This window comes from Triticum aestivum, chromosome 1A (assembly GCF_018294505.1).
Source record: "Triticum aestivum cultivar Chinese Spring chromosome 1A, IWGSC CS RefSeq v2.1, whole genome shotgun sequence".
In the NCBI taxonomy this organism is placed as follows: Eukaryota; Viridiplantae; Streptophyta; class Magnoliopsida; order Poales; family Poaceae; genus Triticum; species Triticum aestivum.
In genome coordinates, this window is record NC_057794.1 from 478,648,804 (window position 1) to 478,675,892 (window position 27,089).

General features: G+C 43.6%; 2 long non-coding RNA genes and 11 other non-coding genes across 17 annotated transcripts; all 13 read left to right on the forward strand.

Annotated features, from left to right (window-relative positions):
- Nucleotides 1–2,499: 2,499 nt before the first annotated feature.
- On the forward strand, nt 2,500–5,103 carry LOC123058452 (uncharacterized). Of its 4 annotated transcripts, none has more exons than XR_006427211.1 (5): nt 2,500–2,697; nt 2,803–3,607; nt 3,919–4,015; nt 4,184–4,255; nt 4,707–5,103. It is a non-coding gene; the product is annotated as an uncharacterized lncRNA (long non-coding RNA). The 4 variants fall into 4 exon arrangements; XR_006427209.1 differs by having other exon boundaries at nt 2,803–3,057; nt 3,170–4,015; XR_006427210.1 differs by having other exon boundaries at nt 2,803–4,015; nt 4,170–4,255.
- Nucleotides 5,104–16,083: 10,980 nt separating this feature from the next.
- On the forward strand, nt 16,084–25,477 carry LOC123058470 (uncharacterized). 2 transcript variants are annotated; one of them, XR_006427212.1, is made up of 3 exons: nt 16,084–21,492; nt 21,580–22,663; nt 22,746–25,477. It is a non-coding gene; the product is annotated as an uncharacterized lncRNA (long non-coding RNA). The 2 variants fall into 2 exon arrangements; XR_006427213.1 differs by having other exon boundaries at nt 16,086–21,228; nt 21,316–21,492; nt 21,580–25,477.
- LOC123073508 (small nucleolar RNA snoR26) lies at nt 16,299–16,394 on the forward strand. Its single transcript, XR_006435676.1, has one exon. It is a non-coding gene; the product is annotated as a small nucleolar RNA snoR26 (small nucleolar RNA).
- Nucleotides 16,461–16,545, forward strand: LOC123073518 (small nucleolar RNA snoR27). The gene has a single exon (XR_006435678.1). It is a non-coding gene; the product is annotated as a small nucleolar RNA snoR27 (small nucleolar RNA).
- On the forward strand, nt 16,982–17,080 carry LOC123072497 (small nucleolar RNA Z103). The gene has a single exon (XR_006435200.1). It is a non-coding gene; the product is annotated as a small nucleolar RNA Z103 (small nucleolar RNA).
- Nucleotides 17,197–17,286, forward strand: LOC123072794 (small nucleolar RNA Z161/Z228). Its single transcript, XR_006435424.1, has one exon. It is a non-coding gene; the product is annotated as a small nucleolar RNA Z161/Z228 (small nucleolar RNA).
- Nucleotides 17,496–17,582, forward strand: LOC123073431 (small nucleolar RNA U31b). The gene has a single exon (XR_006435670.1). It is a non-coding gene; the product is annotated as a small nucleolar RNA U31b (small nucleolar RNA).
- Nucleotides 17,635–17,738, forward strand: LOC123072938 (small nucleolar RNA Z107/R87). The gene has a single exon (XR_006435486.1). It is a non-coding gene; the product is annotated as a small nucleolar RNA Z107/R87 (small nucleolar RNA).
- LOC123072243 (small nucleolar RNA R30/Z108) lies at nt 17,789–17,884 on the forward strand. Its single transcript, XR_006434930.1, has one exon. It is a non-coding gene; the product is annotated as a small nucleolar RNA R30/Z108 (small nucleolar RNA).
- On the forward strand, nt 18,076–18,171 carry LOC123072907 (small nucleolar RNA snoR31/Z110/Z27). Its single transcript, XR_006435477.1, has one exon. It is a non-coding gene; the product is annotated as a small nucleolar RNA snoR31/Z110/Z27 (small nucleolar RNA).
- LOC123073077 (small nucleolar RNA snoR77Y) lies at nt 18,258–18,338 on the forward strand. The gene has a single exon (XR_006435583.1). It is a non-coding gene; the product is annotated as a small nucleolar RNA snoR77Y (small nucleolar RNA).
- Nucleotides 18,399–18,579, forward strand: LOC123072847 (small nucleolar RNA Z112). The gene has a single exon (XR_006435451.1). It is a non-coding gene; the product is annotated as a small nucleolar RNA Z112 (small nucleolar RNA).
- On the forward strand, nt 18,793–18,912 carry LOC123072154 (small nucleolar RNA SNORD14). Its single transcript, XR_006434866.1, has one exon. It is a non-coding gene; the product is annotated as a small nucleolar RNA SNORD14 (small nucleolar RNA).
- Nucleotides 25,478–27,089: the final 1,612 nt, after the last annotated feature.

Genomic DNA, 27,089 nt, shown 5'->3' on the forward strand with positions numbered 1-27,089 from the left:
AGTATTTATCCATGCAGTATAAGAAAGCCACCTGCAGACATATGTATGTTTTGGTACGCTTTCCAGTCTTACCTGAATTTAGAAATACTTACAACTAATTAGATGGAACTAAATGGAAACAACTAAGAAAGTTGAATGTCTGCCAACACTCTCATGACCTAGGTGTTCCTGGCTGTTGAGTGCCATTAAATGAAATTACCTAGCAGAAGCAAAAGGCTGCTAATTCCATTCTGAATCAAGTGTACTTTGTGTATCTTGAGAAACATGAATTTATGCGACAAAATCATAAACCAGCAAGAAGTGTGTTAGGAGATTAGCATAACAATATTCTGTTCTTGATCCCTCTCTGCACTGCATCGTTTGCAAATGGATCAGAAAATTACATCATTGTAGTGGCCAAGAAATATCTAGTCTCACATCTCAAGGAAAAAGAAGCGACATTAGGGATACATGCAAATATGAAGGAGTAGAAGATATAGAATCAGTTGGTACACATGAAAAAACTATTGGACCAAAAAAGAAACACCGTGCCATCTCTTCACGAAGGTAAATGATTGTATAATGTTATTTACATGCTATTTAGTATTTACAACCCATTTCACATCAAAGTGATCTCCTAAAATGTAAAGGATCCTTGAACAAAGTTTGATAGTATATGTAGTTTAGAATTGATATGGAATTTAAAATTAAGTAAATTTGATTTAGCAAGTGAAGAGTGATTTTTGCACTTGTAATATCAAGTCCAAATTTGACTGCCCCGTAAAATATACAGTTTCAGACTCAACTTTCAGTCTTGAGACACTTTCCTGAATTTACAGAGTACATCATTGCATCAGTGCAAGGATTCTTTTCAATTCATTCCTCTAGATGCCCACTCCCTGCATATTGTTATTCTGTAGGTACAAAAAATTCAACAGTAACATCAGATATTGCACATAACAAATGAGGGATGAGGGCATATGTACAAAGAAATTAGTGATACCAAAAATTCAACAATAACACAAGATATTGCACATAAAAAATGAAAAAAAATGGGAGATAAGAGCATGGGAGAGCGGATGTAGGATCATGACCAGAGAGTGAACTACGCGAACTTGCGAGGTTTTTGGGCACGCAGGGTACGATGGAGAACAGACCAACACGGACAAGGTGCAGGTGGCGGAGGTGTTGCCTTGCATCGGGTACACCGGGCCGCTGCTTGCGGAGCATTCGCTGACACCTAGGGTGCGGAACTCCACTCCATGGTCGCATGATCAGTTGCATGCACGACACAAAATGTGAATGAGGGAGTGTTACCGATAATAGGAAAGGGAGGACACCAGCACACCACTCACCCGCGTCAATGCCAACGCCTGGAGTGGTACAGCATCAGGCAGCAGCCGACTCACTGCCTCCGCCGTCATCGTCTTTAGGTTTTCTCTAGTACTGAGAGAGATAGAGGAAGTAAGGGGTTTGGCGAACGACGGTCTGGGGAGGAGAGGGCCATTTACTGCCTTTGGTTCGACAAATGGGCTAGACAACCCAATACTGGTCCAATTAACCAGAAGTCCAAAAGGGCTATGAGAATAGTTGCTCCTAAGACATGTGGCCCATCTCACGAAAAAATAGCAGTTTCAAAGCGAGATCAGACAGCCAGGAATGCTTAGAACATGAAATCGAATGGCCAGGAACAAATGCTGGGATAGATTTGGCTCATGAATGTAGAAGATGAATATACTGGGCAGGAATTGAACCAATGTTTTTCCGTTAGTGGTGTAAGGCTATATAAATTCGGTAGCTGAAACGAAATCAATAAATTGACAAAAAATATTTTTGCATGAAACAAAATCAATAATTGACGAAAAACATTTCTGCATGTAAATCAAATGCTTATGATCACAGACAACTATTTATGTCAATATATCTACTGTACTTGTACTCTCCTTGAGCATGATTTCTGTAGAATAAAAATAATAAACAATATAAAGAAAGGAACAAATCAGTAAATAAACAATTACCCTAATCCATGCCGTTAATGAATCGTCGTACATCTTTTATTCCAAACAACAACATGCAGCAGAAAAATGAAGCCATAATTATGGCTATAGAAATTGGGTACCTGAAACAAAACAAAAACAGACCAATTAAGCAAAATAATGATACAATGCATATCCATGCAATGACATGAGAATGATTGCATCAAAAGCTAAGAGTAATTTTTGGAAGAGAAAGGCAAAGTTGTTGCTCAAACGGCAGTAAGTAGCCAAGAAGTAATGTCTGAAATTTGGATAAATTATTTCTCTCAGACGAACAGAAGTCAAGGACACACAAATGCATATCCAATGGACGCAGCGATTCGGTGCTCGAGCTCAGCTGCTCCCGAAATCGCTAGCGTTGGCTCATGTATGGGGATTCGCAAAAACCGGTCTATCGCGTCTGCACCGAGACAGCGAAAAAAGGGATACGCCGCTTATACGGGAGCGAACAGTGCAGCCGTGCGGGCCCAAAACGTATGGGTGATCCCATGTCCGTGTACCAGGCCGTCTACCTTTTGGGCTGAGCCGTGGAACAATTACGTCGGAGCGAACCTGAGCCGTTCTGGAAGCCTGCCGCCGGCACGGACGGCTGCCCTTCCCCAAGGCTGCGGGAGGCTGCGGTTCCTCCGGCGGCCGGCGATGCAAGATGCTGGGCTTGAATCCTTCTGGATGCGGTCGACCAGTAAGTCAACCCTGCCCGCTTTGGAGATCTACCCTTGCATGTGCCCCCATGACAGAGCCGTCGGCTGACGCCGACTTCGCTGCCCGCCATGGCCGTGGGTTGCAGGTTTCCGGTGCGAGCGGAGTTCGCGGACAGCCTGGAACATCCAGATCCGGTGGCTCTTAAGGTGCTCCCGCGACGTGATGCCACCCCTGCTACGCCGGCGGATTCGAATGCTGGCTCCGGGTGCAGGCAGCACGTTGGTTGCGCTAGCCCTGGGAGGACGCAGGGTGAAAATCGCTGTCGACGGCCGGGCTCTCCGACGAGGTCTGCGCAGTCCACCCACAGGGTAAATCCAGAGGCGCCGGGATGGACCAAAAGGTACAACTTGAATCCTGTCCTGTCTAACTGTTACTATTTTTTTAGCAAATGGTGCGATTTTCTTGTGCTATGCTCGCTGAGATGTTAGTGGTGTGTGTGATTTGCCGAACAGAAAAGATGAAATTGCTAGTTCATGTGATGTATGGTTGAGATCAGTAGGAAAAGTTATCCGCGGCAGCACTCGTTTGGGTCTGTTTCCTACCGATGGTTAGTTACATATTTTGTTCTTGTTTGTAAATTCAGTTTACATCTTGAGAGTGTGCCACCGGACAGAACGCCGTGTCCATATAGATGAGTGCTTTAGAGCAGTCAATTCGCAAGTATGCCCTGCTCCCCGCTCGTCGCAGTCCTGGCATCCCGCTTGTCCCCACATGCGTCGTCTTTCTGTCTCCGCCGGTGCCACCACCACTCCTTGCTCGTTGCTGCCAGTCGAGCAAGATGTCCGGTGCTGCGGTGGACAAGCACAAGACGCCAACGGAGGAAGAGAATAAGAATCCGGCGTGGGAGGATGAGGAGGACAAGGATCAGGCGAGAAAGGAGGTGGTTATAGGTCTGATACTTAGCATGATTTATTTTCAGTATTCTCTGTAGTTTATAAGCAGCAAATGCCACCAGGGAATGCTCCATGCTGTAAGAAATTTGTGAACTCTGAACCTAGTCAAGTGCTTCTACTACAAGGTACTCCCTCCGTCTCATAATGTAAGACGCTTTTTAACACTAGTGTAGTGTCAAAAAACGTCTTACATTATGGGACGGAGGGAGTACTATATAGGTACCTGATATTTGGAAACTGTCAAATCCCTTTACCCGCTCACACAATATCCCTGAAACAGCAACTGTTCCACTGATTTTCTGAAACAGCAACTGTTACAATGAAGAAAAAGCCATCACTGGTTTGTCACAGCAGGTGGGTGCAGGAGATGATGATGATGCGCTGCTAATATTGGACTTGCCAGGGGTAAGCTCATTTTCATACTCAAGAAACATGCTTGTGGCCCTAACAAGTAACACTACCTGACATTTTCTTACTCTTATGCACATGGACAGTATGTATAATGCCACCTGAAGCATTTTGGTACTGCATGTCAGTATGTGTAATGATTTATTTTTAGTATTCTCTTTTCAGCAAAGGGTCATTTTTGTGGCAGCCCAGAGATAGGAAAACTGTGTCTAGTCAAGACCTGCTTAGCAACAAAGAGTAAGTGGCATCTCCAGAGAATTGAAGTTAATAGATACTAAAGTCCCCATGCTACCTGCTTGTTTTAGTGAAAGGACCAAACCAAATATCCTTCATTTTTAGTACTAGTACATGCCACTCTTAATTTTTATATAACCATTAATCTCAATTGGTGAAGATTATTACTCCATCTGTTCACTTTTGTAAGTCATTTTAGGCAGCTGAAATTAAACTGTTTTAAGTGCTGTCCTAAATGTCTAGGACGTCTTATAGAAGTGAACGGAGGGAGTAGTATCAATCTATACAATAGCTTTTTTTCATCAGTGCTCCCTAGCTGCATGTCCCAGTTCAGTACACGTGCATGCCCGCATGTTTGCTAGCTGCATGTATTGTTATTGGAACAAATGATCGGCATGAAAAAGCTTGATATAAGCTACAAAGTAAATTCCTGAAACTTTGTTCTAATATTCAGGACAGGTCTTGAGAGCAGCTGCCATTGACTTGGAAAAGTTCAGGACTAAAATTTGATGTTCAGGAGAATCAAATTCATCGTAAATAAGGGGCTGCCATTGACTTGTCCTTCATCGCAAAGTTCAGGAGAATCTGAATGTATGTTCAGAACTATGAAATCTGGTGTTCAAGCACATGTTCAGGATGTGAAATCTGAAACCTGAATCTGATGTTTAAGCTAGCAGTGATGCATGCTCACTGAAATTATGTTAGTTTTAAAACTGCTCGTTGCTGCATTTGATAAACTGAATCTAGCGCTGTATCAAATGGACCGAAGATTTGCTTGTTGCTGCAAGTCTGAATGTAGTTTTAACATTGTTCAGGACTGAAATCTGAATGTGAAACTGATACAAAGATAGCATTGATGTATGTTCAAGCTAGTTTGCACATGGACACTGAAATCGTATATAGCTAGTTTGCAAACTAGCGTGCTGACTGCTAGTCAAACCATGCGGACGCGGACACTGTTAACTGCGGGATTAGGAGGGACGTTGAGGACGGCAGTGGGGTGTGAGGACGAGATTGTGTGTGTGTGTGTGTGTGATTTGAGAAACAGGGGATGAGATTGTGTAGGTTTCGGTGTGGGGAACGAGCGAACATATACTCATGAACTAGCTGGCGACCTCGGGACGGCTCAGCCTCGTACAGAAAAATGACTGGGCCGTGTCCACTACCGCTGTTCCGCGTACGGGTTGACGTTTGCCGTCGTAATAAATGCGCCAGCGCACGCGCTGTGGTCGGAAACAATACTGCCTGAATACGAACTGGAATACATTGCAGGGCGCTGATCCACATGCGAATGAATGAGGAGATTTCAGGATCATCTGAGCCAGAATGACTTAACCTTGCAACCTTTCCATCGGGAGCCAGCCGCTGGCACGTACGTACGTCTGCTCCACTACGCCTGAGATACCCCACGCGACGTTGCTCAAAAGACCAGAGGCGCGCCAGGAAGTCGGCAGTGACGAAGACCACACGCGCGCGACCATCAAGGATCTCCAGTCGGTCATGGCTAGATGCACCGGAAGCCAGACTCAATGCTCATCTTTTGAACAGTCCCCACGACGACGTCCCTGTATAGCAGCGTGCATCCCGGCACCACGCCTCGACGGCTCGTCATCGGTTGCCTTGGCCATGACGACTCCTTCGTCCACGACAGCTGACCTGGCTCTCGGACCGCCTTTACATGGAAACGCATCCGCCTTGTTTCAGATCGATTCGCCTTCCCTTCATCCTCTTGTCTTCCTCTCCCCTTCGACCTACACAGAGCACCCAAACAGGGAGCTGAGGAGCTAGCGGCGTGGAGGCAAGGATAGTTGCAAGGATCGAGGAGGAGATGGTTGTGCCGCCGGCAAGGTGCCCTCTCTCTCTCTCTCTCTCTCTCTCTCGACGGCGGCGGACCTAGGTTACACTCGCTCACATTGGGAAGGGTGGGGGCGATGGGCTCTCGTACAGTGGAAAAACTGGATCGTATTATACATGGGCTTCATCCGGCTGCCGGGCCCGATTAACCAGAATGCTTGGATTTTTCTACGGGGATAGCTTCCCTCGGCCAGTTACCAATCAGGCGGACAAGGAAAACCAGATCATGTGATCCAACGAAGGAAAAGGCACATAGCTTGAGAGGCCTCAAAAGGCGCTCAGTTATAATGTATCTAAATAGGTGCATTAAGATAACGGAAATGTTAACGCCCACACGTATGGGCGTTGACCATCTCGACCACACGCATCCATCACCGTCCAGTACTATATGCACGAATCTTGACACAATCTGGTTGATTTTCTGTGCCATGTAGGACAAGGCGTGTGTATGGTGTGTGACATAGTTCGCCCACACATCCGTTTTACCACACGGAGGGGCCGGTGTGTGGGCGTTTAGCAGTTCACCCACACACCAGTTTTCAGTCACGCACAAGGGCTGGTGTGTGGGCATTTGCCATCTCGCCCACACGTCCGTCTCCTCTCCCACACATAAGCTGCTAGTTGCCATGTGTTTTTGCAGCGCACATGGCAACTGCCTCTAGTGTGCTTTATAAGCAGGTGGCAACTCTTTTTTTTTACCCGAGTTGCCATGTGTTTTTGCAGGGTACACGGCAACTGCCTAGTGTGCACGTAAGCAGATGGCAACTGTCTTTTACTGAGTTGCCATGTGTTTTTGCATGGTACATGGCAACTGCCCAACGTGCACATACATGGCAACTGCCCTAACATGCACGTAAGCAGATGGCAACTCTTCCTTTTTACATGGCAACTGCCCTAGTATGCTTGTGAGCACATGGCAACTCTCTTAACTGCCTAGTGTTAGTATGTGGCAACTCCTAAAGTTATGAAATCATGGCAACTACATTAGATCAGACCATACATGGCAACTGCAGTTGAGCAACCATGGCAACTGCAGTTGCCCGACATGGCAACCGTAGTTCAGCGACATGGCAACTGCAGATAAACGAACATGGACGAGGGTCTGGACCATGGCAACTGCGGGCGCGCGGTGGGCGTCACGCGTCACGTGCAGGACCAGAAGGGTACGAGGCCTGACATACGGGCGTGTGGGCGTTATCAACTTCGCCCACACGCACGCGTGTGAGAGGGTTCAGGAGGGGAAAAAAGATGTGTGTGTGCATTAGTTGTTTTGCCCACACGTAGGTGTGTGGGCTGGTTGCTGTCCATGCCACACGAGGCGTGTGGCACAACTACCCGATACACCACGTGTGGCAGTTATCGGGACCCTAAGATAAACAAGATAATATAGTGATATCCCAAGAAATAAACATGTTCCAACAAGGAACGATCTCCAAGCTTCACCTGCAACTAGCAACGCTATAAGAGGGGCTGAGCAAAGCGGTAACATAGCCAAACAACGGTTTGCTAGGACATGGTGGGTTAGAGATTTGACATGACAATTTGGGAGGCATGATGAGCAAGTGGTAGGTATCGTAGCATAGGCATAGCAAAAGAGCGAGCATCTAGCAAGCAAAGATAAAAGTGATTTTGAGGGTATGGTCATCTTGCCTGCAGAGTACTCAGAGTTGCCTTGATCCTCGTAAACAAACTCAACGGGCTCCTCGTTTACAAACTCGTCTCCCGGCTCTACCCAAGCAAGAACAACAAGCAAAAGGGACGCAATCAACCACGTGCAATGCTCAATCAACATGATGCAAACATGGTATGATATGCGGGATGCGATATGTGATGCATATGCAAGATTTGCAAAGGAATGATTGAAACTGGCCTCAACTTGGAAATCCAAGAGTGCCACTGAAAAGGTGAGGTGATTTCGGTTGAAATCGATATAAAGATCACCGGAATCGGATGCACGGTTTGGAAATGGCAAGCAAAACAAATATGGCACCGGTCTGTGATAATCAGCAAGTAGCCATCTAAATGCATCAAGATAAATATGCTACATCACTCAAACATAAAAACAAAATACATGGCAGGGATCCACTCATGAAGCTTGACAAAAGATGAACACTAAGCTACGGCTAATTCATCCATTAACAGGTTCAAATAAGCATGGCAAAAGTGCAAATGATAACAGGTTTCAGACTTAGTTAAATTAACACAAATCTGGAATTTATCAGCAGGAAGTAATCTTTAGAGCATGAAGCTATATGCTACGGGAACTTAACATGGCAAAGCAAGGCATGGCATGAAGCTACTCTAAGCACTTAACAAAAGTCCCTTAGTGACCTTGAGCCAAAAGGGATCCGACAATACAATTGCAAGCATGTGAACATAGCAAAAACATAAACAGATTCGGACTTGGTGAAAAACTGGAGCATACACAACAGATTTGACAAGTAGGCATGTTTACGAGCTCGATGCACTCACTACAGAGCATGGCATGACAAACTAAGCATACATACATCAAGAAGGCATGGCATAGGAGCTAGACATGGCAAGAACAACAACATAGCATGCACGGATCAATAGCAACATCCTCGGCAAAATCGCTAAACATGTCAACAATCTGGCAGGATCATTTTATATCAAAAGTAGAGCTCGATTGACTCAAGTTAGGATGCTCCATAAATGCAAACAAAGACATGGATGGATAGAGCACCACAATATTAACAAAACATCCTTACTGATCATCCTCAAAAGAGGCACGGATCACTAGGAAACAACATGAACATATGGGATAAAAGCAAAAACAGGACAAGAACTTAGTGAAATTCTAAGTCCCTGAAATCAGTATCATTGAGTAAGCTACTTTGCATGCTTGTCCTAGTCACCACAAAGATCACAAAAATACATGGCAAGCACCTCTGTAAAGATAACATGGCATTCTACAAAACACATGTAGAGCTCAGGATCATAGCATGCACACATTAATCATGGCAAAAATGACAAAAGGCCATTTCCTGAAACAGATCTGAAATATTCCTCACATAGCCCTCTTCCAACAGCATTTCGGGCATCAAGATGAGCTTAAATGAAAATGATGCAATGAGATGAAATGATATAGTCGTCGAGACGAACATTTTGATATGCTACACGCACGAATCGAAGCTACGATGATAGAGTTATGGCATGACAAAGATAGCAAAAATGCTAGGATTTAGGGACGAAAAGTCAACCGATCTCCCGATCCAGATGTGGATCCAGCCGTTACTGTAGCAGCGCGGCGCTCGAGGTTCGCCGGAGACGAGGGAGAGGACGAGGCGGCCGGCGAGGAAGTCGGACGTCGCCGGAGCTGGGTCGGCGGTGGAGGCGCGAGCTGGGCGGCGAGCCGGAGTGGCGGCCCCCGGCGACGAGGCGGTGACAGGGTGGCGAGGCAGCGGAGCCGGCGACGTGCTCGGGCGGCGCGGGCGTGGAGGAGAGGCGAGGCTGACCGGATGGGCTCCGAGGGCCCTCCTCGGGCCTGGCGGGAGGAGGCGGCCGGCCACGTGGCGACCTCTTAGTGGTTGCGGTCGGCGGCAGAAAAACGTTCGGCCGGATCCGACAATGTCCGGCGGCGCGCGAGTGAATTTAGGGTTAGGGGGACAAGAGATCCAGGATTTTCGGAGGGGAGGCTACTTATAGAGGTAGAGGGGGCTAGGAAGCTCCAAATGGAGTGCGGTTTTCGGCCAAGCGATCGTGATCGAACGCTCTAGACGATGGATGGGTTTTTGATGGGTTTTGGGCCAAATTAGAAGGGTGTTGGGCTGCAACACACACGAGGCCTTTTTGGTCCCTCGGTTAACCGTTGGAGTATCAAACGAAGTCCAAATGGCACGAAACTTGACAGGTGGTCTACCGGTAGTAAACCAAGGCCGCATGGCAAGTCTCGGTCCAATCCGGAAATGTTTAACCCCCACACATGAAAAGAGGTAGAAAGGACCACCGGAGGACATAGGAGCGTCGGAATGCAAAACGGACAACGGGGAAAATGCTCGAATGCATGAGACGAACATGTATGCAAATGCAATGCACATGATGACATGATATGAGATGCATGACAAAGACAAAACACACATGAGACAAAAACCCGGCAACGAGGAAATAAAATAACTTAGCGCCGGAAACGGCAAGAGTTGAAGTACAGATAAGGTAAATTACATCCGTGGTGTTACATAAGCTTCCTTTTGAACACCCACTTACATCCTAATGGTCGACAACCATAAGGACGATCAGTGATCTCCCATGTCCTGTTAGCCAAGATGGAATTCATCTCACTACGGACCGCATCCTTCCAGTAGTCAGCATCCGGAGATGCATAAGCTTCTGAAATGGTACTGGGAGTATCACCATCCACGAGGTACACGAGGAAATCATCACCAAAGGACTTTGCAGTCCTCTGTCTCTTGCTCCTAACAGGAGCTTCCTCATCATCCTCCGTGGAACTCTTATCACTTTTATGTTCATAATATTCCATCAGAATAGCAGGTTCATGAGTCTCATCAGATTTTAGTCTAGAATTGCTTTGCATATCTTTCATGGAGAAAATATCCTCAAAGAATGTAGCATCCCTAGATGCTATAATTGTACCGACCTTCTGGTCAGGTACCTTAGATTTCACCATTAGAAATCTATAGCCAACGCTATGCTTGGCATAGCCAAGAAAAACATAGTCCACGATCTTTGGTCCCAACTTGCGCTTTTTGATTATCGGCACATTGACTTTCGCCAACAGCCCCAAGTGCGCAAGTAAGAGAGTGTAGTTCTTTTCTTTTCCCATTGCTCGTAGGGAGTAGTCTCATTATCCTTTGTGGGAACTTTATTCAGGACATGACAAGATGTCAATACAGCCTCCCCCACCATGCCTTAGATAAACCCGATGTATCTAACATGACGTTAACCAAATCAGTTAGAGTACGGTTTTTCCGTTCGGCAACCCCGTTTGACTGCGGTGAGCAGGGAGGCGTCCTCTCATGAATAATACCATGTTCCGCACAGAATAAATCAAACTCATTAGAAAAGTACTCTCCACCACGATCAGACCGGACTCGTTTTATTTTCTTCTCAAGTTGGTTCTCAACTTCAGCCTTATAGACTTTAAAGTAGTGTAGAGCCTCATTCTTAGTATTTAACAAATACACATAGCAGAATCTAGTGGAATCATCAATCAGAGTCATGAAGTATTTCTTTCCACCTTTAGTCAACTCACCATTCATCTCACAGAGATCTGAATGTATGAGCTCTAGAGGTGCCACGTGTCTCTCCTTCGCAGTCTTGTGAGGCTTACGAGGTTGCTTAGCATGCACACACGCATGGCACTTAGAGCCTTTGGCTAAAGTGAAACTCGGGATTAAATTCATCTTAGCTAGCCGCGTCATACAACCGAAATTTATGTGACAAAGACGTGAATGCCAAACCTCAGATTCGTTCACATTAGGATGAATTTGGTTCACAACTTTATTACAGAAATCCTCCAAGGAAAGGCGGAACAAACCACCACAATCATATCCTTTTCCAACAAATAGTCCATACCGAGATACGACTACTTTGTTAGACTCAAATACTAACTTAAACCCTTCTTTACATAGAAGGGAGCCACTAACGAGATTCTTCTTTATGGCGGGGACATGCTGCACGTTCTTCAGTTGCACGATCTTTCCCGAAGTAAACTTCAGATCTACCGTGCCAACACCATAAACAGAAGCATGCGAGCCATTCCCCATCAGGACGGAAGAAAACAAAGACACATCAGCACACACATGAATATTGGCCCCAGTGTCAATCCACCAATCGGTGGACTGACAGACTGAAAGTATGGTAAACAGATTACCATACCCAGATGTCGCATCATTGTTGCTTAGAGTGACATTCACAGACTTGGAGTCCTGTGCTGGCTTCTTATACTTGTTTGCCCAATGTTCATCCGAACCACAAGTAAAGCAGCCATCTCTCTTTTTGTCTTTCTTCTTACCCTTCTTTTTAAAGGTAGTATTCTGTTGGACAGAGTTCTTTCGCTTGAACTTGTGGAAGTTCTTTTGCACCACATTGGTGCTAAAAGAACCCTCTGCCCCTTTCACGTGCGAGTCCTTTGCTCTCGAGTTCTGCTCAACACTGAGATGACCAATGACATCCTCAACAAAGAATTCACGTCTCAAGTGCTTGAGAGAAGTAGCAAAGTTCCTCCAACTAGGAGGGGAGTTTTGCAATAATGCAACCCGCGACAAACTTGTCCGGTAACTCACACTTCAGGAGCTCCAGCTCCTTAGCAATGCACTGTATTTCATGAGCCTGATCCAATACAGAACGGTTATCAACCATCCTGTAATCATGGAACTGCTCCATGGCATACAGCTCACTGCCAACATCAGTTGCGCCGAATTTGACTTCAAGCGCATCCCACAAGTTTTTGGCAACACCCATATGAATATAGGCGTCAACCAACTTGTCTCCAATCACACTCAGAACTGCTTCCAGAAAGATTGTGATTGCCTCTCTAAACGCCTTCTCCTGTTCAGGAGCAATCGTTTCTATGAGGGACACACCACCAACCCAGAACACGTTCATCGTTGTGAGCCACAAGGTGGTCCTAGTCTGCCAACGCTTAAAATGCGTCCCGGTAAACTTTTTCGGTTTCAGAGTAGCAGCAAAGCCTTGAATCGAAAAGTGCCTAAAATAAGGTTTTTGGATTGTTGGAAATATTAACACTTTTTTGATTAGACTTATCCACGAGTAAACAGTAAGCATGGCATAAAAGGTATGCATCTCATAGCGATACCTAAGCATACTAGCACGTACATAACATAGACTCGAACCTTCTATGAGCAGCACATATAGCGGCAAAAATAAGCTTCGGCTCGTTCCCGCAACCCGCGGCGCGCGCGCGCGTCGAGGCATGGCGAGGCGGGCGGCGGAGGAGGAGGAGCGCACGTGTACCACTCCTCTTTCCAAGCCCCCAATGGCAAGTGGTAGAGCAGTCCTTGTAAAGGGGTCTCAACTCTCCTCAACTAGTAAGGTGGGACTAAACTTCCCATCACCTGCCATCTCATACATGAGCCTTAAGATTAACCAGGGTTAGTGTCTTATATGGGCCTAAGCCCATCCACGATCCAACAAAATATACATAATTTTTTCCAAAATCCTCCATGCAAAAAATGAAAATCTTATATTTTCAGTATGAATCTATTGTTCCTGAGAAGAGGGAAATTTGTAATTATTTTATAAACTTCCAACCTTAAATCTGATCAGTTTGCCCAAAAGAACAACAAGCCATTCGGTTCCAGCGTAAGCCTGCTAGACTCCCAGGCCCATCACGTGCCACCCGACCGTCATTGCCGGACCATCAGAGAAGTTCTTATGTGGGCAATTTATGTGGGGGAGACTGGCGAGAAACTCCATGCCCACTATTGATTTGCTCAAACACCGCAATATGACCACCGAGGACAAGTGCCCTTTGTGCGGGGTGGTTGACTCTTGGAGACATGCACTCTTTATGTGTCCGATGTCAAGCAGCGTTTGGGCCTTAGCTCCGGAGGAGTTGGTTCATCATCTCGTGGACAGAGTGGAAGAACACCCAAAGGATTGGCTTTTTGCTATGAGTGGAGTGTTGAACGGAGATATGTTTGCACACATGATTGTTATTATGTGGGCAATTTGGCGAGCACGAAGGAAAGCGATCTATGAGGACATCTTCCAATCACCGCAATCTACTTATGGATTTATCACAAGCTTTCTTGATGACTTGAGATATATTAAGGCAAGTGAACCTCGGAGGACCGTAGTCAAAGCTGCAAGACCAACCCAATGGCAGGCTCCGGCCACGGGATGCGTGAAGATCAATGTGGACGCGGCCGCACCAAGGCAAGCCCGTTTCGGGGCCGTGGGTGCAATCTGCAGAAGGTTAGATGGTCTGTTTTTGGGAGCTTCGGCGCTGATCATAGAGCATATTGGGGACCCGGAAACGCTGGAGGCCATGGCGATCAGAGAAGGCCTTGCACTTGCGGAGGACTTGTACCAAAGGCGCATTCATGTTGCATCGGATTGCAAGAAGGCAGTAGACTCTCTGAAAAAGGAGGACGCATCTTCATATGGTGCTATTGTGCATGAAATATTAAGCCATTCTGCAACTTTTGATATGTGTAGGTTTAGCCATGAGTTTAGGAGCTCAAATTATGAAGCTCACAACTTAGCGAAGCATGCTTTATCTCTCGGGGGTGGCCGCCGTGTATGGTTAGGCCATCCCGGAGATCTTTCTTTCGTCCCTGTAAACATTGTGACGAATCAATAAAAAGCTTCGTGTGTTGTCTCAAAAAAAAATCAGAGAAGTTCTTATGTGATACTCCATCCATTCCACAATATAAGCTGTTTGTTTTTTTGGGGGTAATATAAAACGTTATTACATCATATGAGTATCCTGGATGTACTGACATCTTATATCATGGGACTGAGGAATATCATTTAGAGTGCCTCTTAAAAACCCGCCACTGTTGTATTATGGTTGGGCGCGACCAGCTCCATGATGGAGTATTATTTCACTAGCTAATTCATAGATGTATAACTTCACAATTATTGTTATTTTATCATGTGTGCAGTGTCAAACATGTGTCATTTATTGGACGTTGGGGGTTGATGGCCACTCTTTATCTTGTAAAATGTCTGAAGATACACGAGCTTAGAAGGCATTGATGGAATATTTATACCACTATATAGTGTATGAATAACTTTGAGTATTGATTGTTGGATGAAGTTGATCCAACGGTTGAGAGGTGGCAAATCCGAGTGCTCTTGGCCATTGGATATTCTCCCCACCACATTGGATTTTGCCACGTATACTAATCTAGAATATTCCACACCTGTGCTTATATGCACAATCATGAAAACAAAGGCAGTTCTCCTTTGTTCTAACTCTTCCATACTTCAATTCTTCAAGGTTTTTCTATGATAAAAGAATCACCATTCATGTTCATTCTATCATTTACGTTGTACAATATGCACATAACACACACACTTCTCATTTGTTCTAGACTCTTCTATACTTTAGCTCTCACAAGTTTTGCTCTTCTAAAAGAATTGACGTTTTTTTACTTGAACTTGTTCTGTTTTGGTTCAAAGCCAATGTGGCATCTTTCCCAAACCCAATTTTCTTTGCAAATGGAGTAATCAATTGTTCTTATATATTTCATTCATTGGAGCTAATTTTGTGTAGCATATACTGCACAATCATCAAATATTATGTAGTTATAATTTGATTTTGAATGAGATGGGAGATGCGATTTAAATCTACATATTAAATTCATTTGTGTGTGACCCGAAATGTATATGTTTGCCTGCTATAATGTGGTACATTTACGTGGTCGCACTTCACTCTCGCGTGGCACGTGTAACTTGCTAGTACTTTTAGAAGAGGAAATTTAGTTATATTTATTTTTTTAAATATATCACCCCTTGAAATTTGAACATCCTCTTTTTTCCTTGAACTATAAACTGTCCGTCATCATATCTTTAGATGGAAGCACAAGTTGGATAAATTCTTGGATGCGCTCGGGACAGAGTATACAACTACAATATGATTTTTTTTTGAAAACTTAGAGAAACAAAAAAATGGTGATAAACTATGATATGCAGTTGCTTCTAGTCGCCGATTTATTGTAGTACCATAAATATACATAAATTTTCCAAAATCCTCCTAGAAAAAATATGAAATTTATATATTTTTAGCACAAATATATGTTTCTTTTTTAGGGGTACACATATATGTTTCTGAAATTTTATAATTATTTTTAACTTTTTTTTAAGAGAATGTAATTATTTTAACTTCCAGCCCTAAATCTGGTCGGTTAGCCCAAGAGAATAACAGCCCATTACAGTTCCAGCATAAGCCCGCTAAGACTCCCAGGCCCATCACGTACCGCCTGTAGTCCGGCTCCCCCGACGTTTAGGGTTAGGACGCCTCCTTTATAACCTCAGAGAGAGCCACCCAGCCGCCGTCATCGCCGAACCACCGATCCGTTCGCATCAGGTGACGACCGGATCCGCCGTCGCCGTCGGCGGCATCCGAACCCGGCGAGTTACGCATACGCTGCTTCTTCTCCACGCTATCCGCCCGTTTATTTTCCTACTTCTGGTTCCTTGCCGCGAGATTTAGATTGCATCTGCCGTATTTGTTTTGTTCTCGGGAGCATCCGTGATGTTACATCCACTTAACTCATCCTTGCACTTTGAGTCTCGGCAGTGAAGAAAAACATTGGGGAATTTGTAGTCTGAGATGCTCTCATGTTCTTGCTTTTGTTTAGATCTGTCTGCCTTTTTTTCCCCGTGGATTTGCGTTGCTTCAAGTCGTGGATCCCTGATGTTATTGTTTACTGCGTTATCTTTCTCGAACTTCTAAGTAATGAGGAAAGCATTACCTACTGAGATCCAAGGCACGCTTGACGTTTTGTTTTCTATGATCAACTTTTTTCCTCTCTGGGCAATACTAGCTGTTTACTTCATTGTTTCTTTCGATTTTTTTTGTTTCGTTTCTGATATTTCTTTGAATTTTCTGTGCTTCGTCATCTGGTCATTGGGAGGATCAGTCTGATCGGTTTCCAGTGGACTCGTTCCCTTGAAGCAACATTAACCTGTTGTATCCTGAGCTACCTACTTTGTGCCCTAGGATGTGTCTCTCCAAAGGGCGCCGTGGCTCTTACATACATATCCTAATTATAATTAATATGTCACTCTACTCTGCTTATTTGATTGAATCGACTTACTGATGATTTGGTGATTTGATATCTTTCTCTACTGTAGTTCTATTTGGTTTTATGTGTTTTTCTTCTTTTTAGTTTCTGTTTAGAGATAGTGTTCACAATTATTCGGATGGAAGTGAGGATCCTTTCCCCAGCTGATCGACAATGATTGTACTGTGCGCAAATGTTATCCTTTATCAGAGGATTCCAAGCCAGAAATCTGATCCATCCACTTCAAAAATATCTCTTATGTTTTCTTAACGGCCCTTTATCTTTGTTAGTATTTTCATTGGCATATTTCGAATGGAAATTTCAGTGTCAATTCAAATTTGATTAATATTGTGGTGTGCACATGATGAGAAACCATATGCAACTCACGACGGTCGTCTGAGACACTCTGTGTGTAATGGTGCATTCATATGTTATCTGATGCCTATTCTGTTTCTTCAGTTTGTTGGTGATTTAGGTTCTCCCGTGGCTTCAGTTTCTTTGTTTCAGGAGTTGATTGCATTTCTTTTTCATTCATACAACTTGTAATGTGGCACCCGGTAGCAGTTGGAAGCAAGCAAAAGAGATTTGTAGCTGCGCAGCCGTTAGCCTAGAAGAGATTTGGCCCAGTCTTAGGTCGGCTTTGTTGTAGTTATGAGGATGATGATTTCAAATTTGTCGCCCCAGTCTTAGGGTCCGCTTAGGTGGATCTGTGCTGATTGACATACTACTTAATCTGACCTGGCAAATCTAAGTTTGAACAGTTGTTTGATTTTCTTTACTTAAATTCCTAGTGATGGCAGTGACGATTTGCAAATATTCAAGCTCAACAGACCAAATCACAGGTTTTCTCTCAAGAGTTGATTTGTATGCCGATTATCCCGCTGAACTGAGCCATCTGATATCCTTTATTTTTAATGTGCGGTTCATTGTTCGTTTCCTTTTGGAGAGTGGTTGTGATGAGGAGAACAAGCTCCCTCTTCTGAAAGCATTGACGACATTGCTGGCACAATCGAACGAATTAATAATTGCCACCGCTGAGCAACTACATCTCCAATCTTTTTGGTTGTTATTTTTGCTTTTCAATTTAGATGATCTATTTGTATTGTGAGGATTTATTGATGCATAATAACACTTGATCTTGAGGGGTTGACATGAGTTGGCTGTTATGTCATCTTCGCAACTGAATCCATTAGAGATCAGTTTTTTATTATTTATTTTCTTCTTGATTTTGTCAGTGTCATGTGATGAAAACTTATTCTATCTTAGGACACCTTCTGACACAGTGCTGATTTCCTGTGGATGAGAAGGCTTTTATATTCTGATGATACGCTATATTTCTTGGGCACTATCTTAGTTTTGTGTTTTTGGCTAGTGTGCAGCCTTTTCTTTCACACTAGTGACCTGTAATTTAATTCAAGCCTATGATGATTAGCTTTATGTTGGAATTACCGTCTGATTCTGAATGACGATATTTTTGCGGCTTTCTGAGGCATAAAGCGGAGAGCTCAATACTTTTTCTTATTTAATTGTATTGTTATTTTTTTTCAGCTTAAATTATCCCAATGAAGATTCTTAGACCAGGACGTGCCGTATGACACAGTAAACAACAGCTGTTACTCACCACTGCATGTGTCCTCCTTTGGCTATAACCTTTGTGGTTTGGTCAGGGCTGGAATATCCATTTGCACCTGGTTTGGTTCATCTGTGTGCATGATTTTAAATGGGTCTCTGAGGGATTCTGTTGTAATTGTTTAATCTGTTCTGTGTGATAGGAAACCTGAGTCTATTTTGGTTGGTATACACTCTCCAGAGCTGGTTATTGTGGTTGATATACTTTTGTAGTGGCTGGTTGGTAAACACTCTCCACATCTGGTTATTGTGGTTGATATATTTTTGTAGTGTCTGACAAGTTCTAGTCAATATGATTTGGTCAGTTTTGGGGACAAGTTACGGTGATGATGATAAATTTAAGGTTGTTTCTCAAAACATTCGCAGATGCCGCCTAAGAGCTTTCGCCAAGCCAGGCTTGAGAGCTAATGCTGCTAATTCCTTCCTTGGATGTCTGAGCCTTATTAATATCCTTGCTTTGTTGTCTTCCGTTTGATTGTCTTATCTTGTTTTATGTGGGCAGCGCTGTTTCAACGCTTGGCTGCTGTTCTTGCATCCAAGTTTACAACGCTCCTGAGATGTATTCAGGTGGTGCTTAGAGCACAAATCCGTCCAGATGGATCTTGGGTTACGCTCGCCCCCAAATTCGAGTTTAATCTCTGTTTTTGTTGCATTATGTTGTCTGTAATTATAGTGGAATCTGAGAATATTTCTTCTGGTTTCAATGTGTATTATTATGTTGTTTCCTCTGTTTTCACTGAGATTTTGTTTTTTGATTCTTGAAAGAATCTTATGGAACATAAAATATCGATCTAATCTTTAATTTACTTTAGATTGTCCAGCACTGATATCTCCCATAGAATCAAAGTATTAGCCTGTCAGAGTGTTGTTTTTTATGTTTGATGGAAACTTGCATTTCCATTTGCTAGTTAAACTCAGCTTAGACGCCAACCGCATTTCAACAGCATTTCAGGTAGAAAACTCTGGAGCACTGTTCTGTTCAGTTTTTGTGGACTGTATCAGACAATGTATCAGACAACAGTACAACCTGTCTACTCCTTTTCTGTGAGTGGCGTTGCTCTGTTTTGAAGCATTGGTTTCTATAAATCAGTCCATAAAATGTACTTCATGTTGTTGAAATAGAGATGATGTAATGATATTTTTGCAGTTGCTGGTTTGGTTATCTACGCTGATAAATTTCACTACTTGAAGTTCTTATTTCACAATCATAACAGCTTGCAATTTGTTTGTCTGGAATAAGTTATGTTCTGCCATGAAATAACAAGTAGTCAGGACCGGAAATAGAACTAAAATGGATCATTTATGCTTGTCTTGTGAGCACAATACTCTGATCTGGGTTGTACTGAGAGCATATCATTGATGCTGTCCATTTGTGAGCATATCTGTCAATTGGAAATCAGTGTAATGTAGTGCAGGTGGCAAAGGAGATCAATTGAACTATCAAACTGAACTGGCTAAACGTATGAGAGATCAATGAAGGAATTGTAGTGCAGGAGGAGATTAAATAAATTAACTGAAGCAAACTGGTACATAAAACTAAATTAAAAGTCAAAGGAGATCAACTAATCTTACTGGATTGAACTATGGCCCAAAATAAACACTTGACATAATGGAAATGTTCTAGATGCTTGCTTCTTTAGGATCACTCAAGTACATCACCAAAACCCCGTAAGAACATCATCTATGATTGGTTCATGTGAATTAAGTAAAAAAGTAAGATTTTTCACATTACCATATCCTTGGTTTCTAAAGAAACTATGAGAAATATTACCAGTTGATTTCTAAAGTATTACACGACTTCCCATTGTCCCTAGAAACACAGTTAAACTGTCGCACAAAGGGCGCCCTTTTACCGTGTGAGGTGAAAAAAAAACTGAAGGAGAGAAAAAAAAGAGAGAAATGAATCGTCCTCCTTTCCCATTCACCATTCACAACCGCCTTGATTCCTCCCCCTCCCTCATGGCCACGGTGGCGCGAGCGCTCTGATGCTGGTTCAAGCTGCTTGAGGCGGCTCTTACCCTTGTGCCGACGCAATGGACAAGGTGCCCTCTCCATCACTTCTGCGTGTGTGTTTAATTTGGAGTTGGTCCTCTGTTCACAAAGATCCCTCCATTCTCTGTTGCAGGAGAACATATACCTCTGTTAGTGGAGCAGCCCCCCTAGCCCTTCTTCAGCCATGGAGGAGCGAATCCCCCTTCTTATCCCCTTATGTGATGTGTGCCTCTGCTTGTAGAGGCGTGGAGAATTTTTGAGTGTATGTTGGCCATTGAGGCATGGCAATTTCTAAAGTGTTATCCTACTGGCATGCCACATCTTTTAGTACTCGGAGAGTTTTATCTACCGTGAGGATTTTTGCGTTATTTATATAATCTACACTTCCTATAGTTAATTCCTGACAATCAGGTTGCTGTTAAACTTTTCTTCATATAAGAGAAAAGGTTGTTTCTACATTTGCATCCAATCCAACATTGAATTAAAAAAAATGTGCATCTTATTTGGTTATTGGCCTTTCTAAATTAAAAAATGTGCATATTTATGTATTTAAGAAAAGGATATGTGCATGGTACCGAACATGAGAAAAACACTGTTGACCATATCTCGAATCAAGCATGTTTTTTTTTTGAGAAAATGCTGCATTTCATTATATTGAAAAGAGAGATAGCTAATTAGAGAACAAAACACTATGGCGGCAAATGAGATTATCGAGCTGTTCTACGAACTGATTGTTACATGGCTTCCGATCATTGCCAAGCAGAAGTATCTTGCAACATTTCCTTGCCTTCAGAATTGACTGTACAGAAAACTAGGACCTAAACTTGTGCTACTGGCCAACCATTTCTTCAGGGAATGCCGAGCGGACCTGAAAGAAGGTATCTGCAGTTTGATATTTGCAGCCCCAAGGTGCTCTGAATTCCCTGAACTCAGTCGGATGTGGGACCTTCTTGAAAAGAAGTATGGGAAAGATTTTGTTGCTGCTGCAGTTGATCTGCGCACAAATGCTGGTGTCAATACTTTGTAAGGGTGTGTGTTTCATTTCTTTTTCTGCAAAGTCATTCGTTCTCATTCCTGCATGTATTTTTTGCTCACTACTGAATCGACGATGTTCAGCTAATTGAGGAAGTTGTCAGTCATCTCTGGACTACACTATCAAGTTCCAAAGCGAAGATTTGTGCAAACAGTACAAGTGTGTCTAAGATTATGAGCAGTATCAATACTTCAACTTGACATGATTTAAGATGCTAATCCTATTCTAGATAAATTTTCCAGTGGAAGCTCACAAGAATCTATTCTTTGTCAATGGAAGGTAGACAATTTCCTCAGACCTGTCTGGAGACACCTGAATTTACAATTAAACTATTCTATGTTGCTTATTATTTCATCTTCTATCTACACGTTGCAAATTTATGTTGAGGAGCTTCACACAGAATTGGTATATCCCATAATAATTAATTTGTATTGCTCAAAGAAAGGCTCGGGTTTTTTTTCACTAGCACAGATGAGCATCAGCTAATGGTTCATGTGAATCAGGCTAATGTACCAAGAACAACTACACCTTTTACATGTTGAAGACGGGGTGTAACTTGTTCGACTATATTTTCTGCGTTCCCTGCATCTGCTGCTTTGTACCTTGACAGGGAATCAAGAATTGTCCCCACCTACAAATTTATCAAACATGATAAGCAGTTAAGAACCCAAAGCAAGAACTACATCATACTCTGTGCATCCATTCAGAGCAGTCAGAAGCTTTGTCAATGTATATCTTTGTAATCTCAAAGATCGGATGAACACTGCTGCGTTGAATCTCTGCAAGAGCAGCAACAACATTTGCAACCACCATAGCATTATTTTCAAAAATTAAGTCTGAGGGCCTCTAGAAATCCTCTGCCTCCAGTAGCTCAGCATTTATATCATGTACTAAACTCTCCAGTTTAGTTTTCGCGGATATAAGATAATATGGTATGTAATCAAGAGATTCATTTTAAATTTGGATTGTTCACATGTTTACTGAAAGCATATATGCTCTATTATGTGGAGTTGATTTTTCTCTTTTTAGCACCATCTATCTTGGAATTAGATTTGATACTATAAGAATATAATGATGACTATTTCTTGATGGGTACTTGCTGCATGATTTTTCCAGTGCATGTCCAAGTCTACATGTGAAAGGATCTTGCTTGATTCCGTTCTACTGGTTCGTTGGATGAATAAACTCACACCTTGCATGGCCAAACTGTCAGCTGATGTTTCTAATAATTATGTTTTTGTCATTGCAGGAGATTATGGAGTGTAATTCTTCAGATGCAGAAATGTCACATTTTGCTGAGGGTTCCGAGAGTACAATACAAGCCAAAATCAAGACTTTGGATTCTCAAACATACAATTTGCATGTGAATAAATATGTAAGTTTGCTATGCATGATCCTATCACAAACTATGGTTACAAGTTTCTCTCTGGGAACTCATGATGTGTTGTTTGCATTATTTGTGTGATTTTCTGTTGTACTCTGTAAAAACTTGGCTGTTTCCATGCAATATTTATTCATAATCAGTCTGATTCCTGCGACGTCCTCCTGTTTTTTCAGTGAAATTACTGTTGTATTCTGATTTTGACAAGAAATTTACAGATAACTGTATAGCAAATTTCCACTATTCCCATAAGTAATTTTGAGAACACACCAGTACATCCATATTTCATAAGCAATGTGTTAGTTGGATGCCATTTAGTATTATGCCTTTATGCGGAACATTAAGAGTTACATGAGTTGGCACCTGATGTGCTGGATATTCCTGTCATAAGTTCAACATGATTTGCCTTTTAGTTTTTTTCTGACAATCTCTTGATAGAGCTTTGTTTCATTTTTTTCTAAGTTAAAGACGGATATATATAGTGTTGTTGTGCTCATTGTCTAGGAAACTGTTATGTTGAAAACATTTTATACTGATTTGATGTGGCAAATTTACTTGTAGATAAATACATGTTGTCTGGTCCAAATACTGATTTATTTGATGTGAACGAAGATGGTTTGGGTGGCAATCCAAACTTTTTTGGATACTCTGAAAACACCAGGAATGATGTATTGCCAGCACTTGAGAGGAAAACAGGAGGTTCTGGTTCTATTTCTGCTCTTAAGGAACTACTGGCCGTTTGACTCTCTGCTCATTAAACTGGTAGTGTATAAGATGTGCGAAACATTTTGCAGTGCACTCCCATAATATAAGAGCGTTTTTGACACTACACTAGTGTAAAAAATGCTCTTATATTATGGGACGGAGGGAGTAGTTTTTTAAGCTGGGCCAAGTCCTCTAGATGGTTCGGGAGGCAATGAGACTTATGCTCAAGTCAGTTAGCAGTTTCATTCTTCGAGTTGTTTGACCTGATATCTGTAGTGTTGACATCATACATAAGCCGAGAGAATGAAATGTCTCAGATCATATGAAGGTGATTGATCTTAGCAGAAAAAAATAGTGAAGTACTACACTAGTGTCAAAAAACGTCTTACATTATGGGACGGAGGGAGTACAATATATTTATCCTGCAATTTTAAGGATCTCAATGACCATAATAAAGGGACGTGGTAAAGCTTATTCTGAAAGATTACTGCGCATTTGCCCCCAACAAGTAACTGATTGCGCTGGGCATTTTTAGTTCTTTTACCCCTTTCCCAGTTCATTGGCATGGTATTATGTTACCGTGCTGTCATTATCTGTATTAATGTTAATACTTCAGAAGTGTTCAATTTATTTATCATTTTACATATTTAAAGGTGACTGAGGGCTGTGATGATGTGGACCTACCAGTTCCTAGGAAATTAAGATCGATGTGCTAATCACTGCATTTGATGTCTCATACAACTAAGAAAAGGGATAGTTTGTCCCTTTCTCTTTCCATCTTTACGTATTGATTTGCAGATTGCATAGGAGCATCTGTGACTAATAGTTTTTAACAAAAAATCTAACTTAGCTTGTCCCTGAATATACTATTGATGTTGGTGTTTCTACTCTTGGGACATCCACGGTTCAGATGTTCTCTTAAGCCATTGGCATGTATCTTCTGTCTAAAAAATGCTCTTTTACTTTGTTCTAATACAAGACTTAAAGTTGCAAGTGAACTATGGGTTCTTGTAGTCATCGAATTTTTTCACGAAGGACTAAGTGCTTGCTGATACTTTGCTAGCACTATCCCAAATACCACCAGCTCCAGCTGACATGGCGACGGAGCTAGATATCTCAAACATAAATATTGCCTCATCTTCTTGTTTAGAAGGTTGATCATAATTTCCTGATATTGTCTATTGCATACTAATAACTGAGAATTCCTCTTCAAATTAACCAGGCCAGTTTGCTATGTAGCCAGCTCTTACTGAATCGATCTATGTCAGCTCATGCTCTCAAATTGGTCAAGAGGTCATTGTGTGTTGAGTCTTATCTACAGATTAATTGTTTTGTTCAGCCCAACAGTCTTATCCACATATATCTAACCACATTGGGAGTTCTGACATCTTTATAGTTGAATTAATCCTCATACATATGGCAGGTGCAGGAGGTACAATGTAAGCAAGCAGGGCGGTCGCGATCATGCTGCCCGTCGGCCTTACCACTGGAGATTCAGGCGAGAACCGGCGCCCCCACCATGCCTGTTGCCTGTTGGTGACGCTCACGCAGGAATCCAGAGGCAGCACCTTGGTCTTCTCCATGTGAACACCACCTCTCCGACGATGCAGCCGCCATCCGAGGGTGGCGGGACCGATGCCACCGTCCATGCCATGTTCTGGCTGATCCCCCAAGGCTCCTCACCTACGTCCAAAGGGCAGCACACAACCAATGGTACTGCTGCCATGACGACACCCACCTCTGTGTTGATTGAGCTTTTCGACCTGCCCGGAATGGACAAGGTCATTCGGGCATCTGATTTTGATGTGCCATTTGCTCTGTTTGATAAGAAGTCAAGTGTAGCAACATGAACAATTGTGTTACAGAAACTGTGCTACCAATTGTTTGTAATAGATGTTCCCTTTTGTCCTGATTTATGGATACGAGGTAAGAAGTACTATTGTGTCAGCCGTCACTGACTGAGTAATTTATACTATGATACTTATACCATCACATTTGAACTACTGATCAATCCCTACTAAAATGTACTCCCTCCATTCCACAATGTAGTGCTTCCTCTATCTCCGTGCTTCAACTTTAACCATAAATTTAACTACCAAGACCGATTGTGGCGGGAGCAAAAATTATATCAGTGAATTCGTATTCGAAAGGAGTTTTCAATTATATAATTTTTTCTTCCGCCGCAGTTGGTCTTGTTGGTTAAATTTATGGTCAAAATTAGACCTCGAAAAGCGCGGGCGCACTATATTTTAAAATGAAGGGAGTATGAAAGGGGCGTCTGTAACCCTGGCACCGCAGAGCTCCCTTTCAGGTGGCGCGCCCCAGCTGCTAGTGCTCGTACAAGGGACATGTAATGTGAAAGGGGCAGTAAGGGAACAAGTTGTTCTTAGGGACATGAAACAATCCATGTAATCTTTTGCTAGAAATTGGGAAACTCATGCCAGAGAAAATAAGCATGCAAGCAATAGTACTTGGACGACTGAGATGTATTTGATCTCTCATGAGAAATAACAAATTGGGTGTTGTATCACTTATATATTGGAATCATGGCGAGTGCTTGCCTTCAACCAGATCCAGTTCAAAACAATCTGGTAATGGAAGATGGATCAGTTTCAAAACATTTTGATAACGGAAGATGGATCATTTTCAAAGCAATTTGATGTGGAAGATCAACAAATTTCAAGATAAGAGACAGGGTAATGTTGAGGAGAGCAGCTCGTCCCTCCGGCGACCGATTCGTTCCTGGAGTGCGCCGGCAGAGTAATGTCTGCGGGGATGAGCGCCACATCTCCGCGGACTGCACCAACCCGACCAGATGCACGAGATGCCGCGGGGAGAATCACACCTCCCACGGGTGCACGCGCCCCCGGAGCCCGCCGTCCCAATCGCCGCCGCGCCGCCCTCCCCCCACTCTCCGCGCAGGCCCCGTGTTGCCCCCTTCCCCCCGGCCGCCGCAAGCGCGGACCCGAGCAGATCGGCTACGCTGCTGGCACCGCCACCCCCTGGCCCGCCACCGCCCGGGGCCACATGGCTGGGGCGACCGTGGAATTTGGTGGCCGGGGCGTCGCCGGGGGCCAGCGCAACGGGGCCGTTGTTCTCCGTGCCCTTTGAGCCGCGACCTGTGGATTGTGGCGTGACCTTGGGCATCCAGGCGGAGGCCTGTTTCCTCGAGGCGTCGGAGGACCTCTGGTCGATGGAGGCGGAGCTTTCGCGGGCGGTGCTGGTCACGATTACTGGCACCCGGCCGCCGGTGGATCTTGCAGACGCGACACGGGCTCTGCATGTGGAATTTGGCATCGGTCCGGAGGACATGTCCATTCGCGCTTTCTAGCCGGAAGATTTCCTGGTTCTGTGCCGCGAGGCCTCCCTGCGGGAGCGCATGGTTCGTGCTGAACGAGCATCCTCGCCTCAGTTCGAGCTGTCCCTCAGGCCATGGCTGCAGCAGGCCCAGGCAACGGCGGTGTCCCTACCCCTTCTCGTGCCCATCTCTCTTCGTGGGGTGCCGGC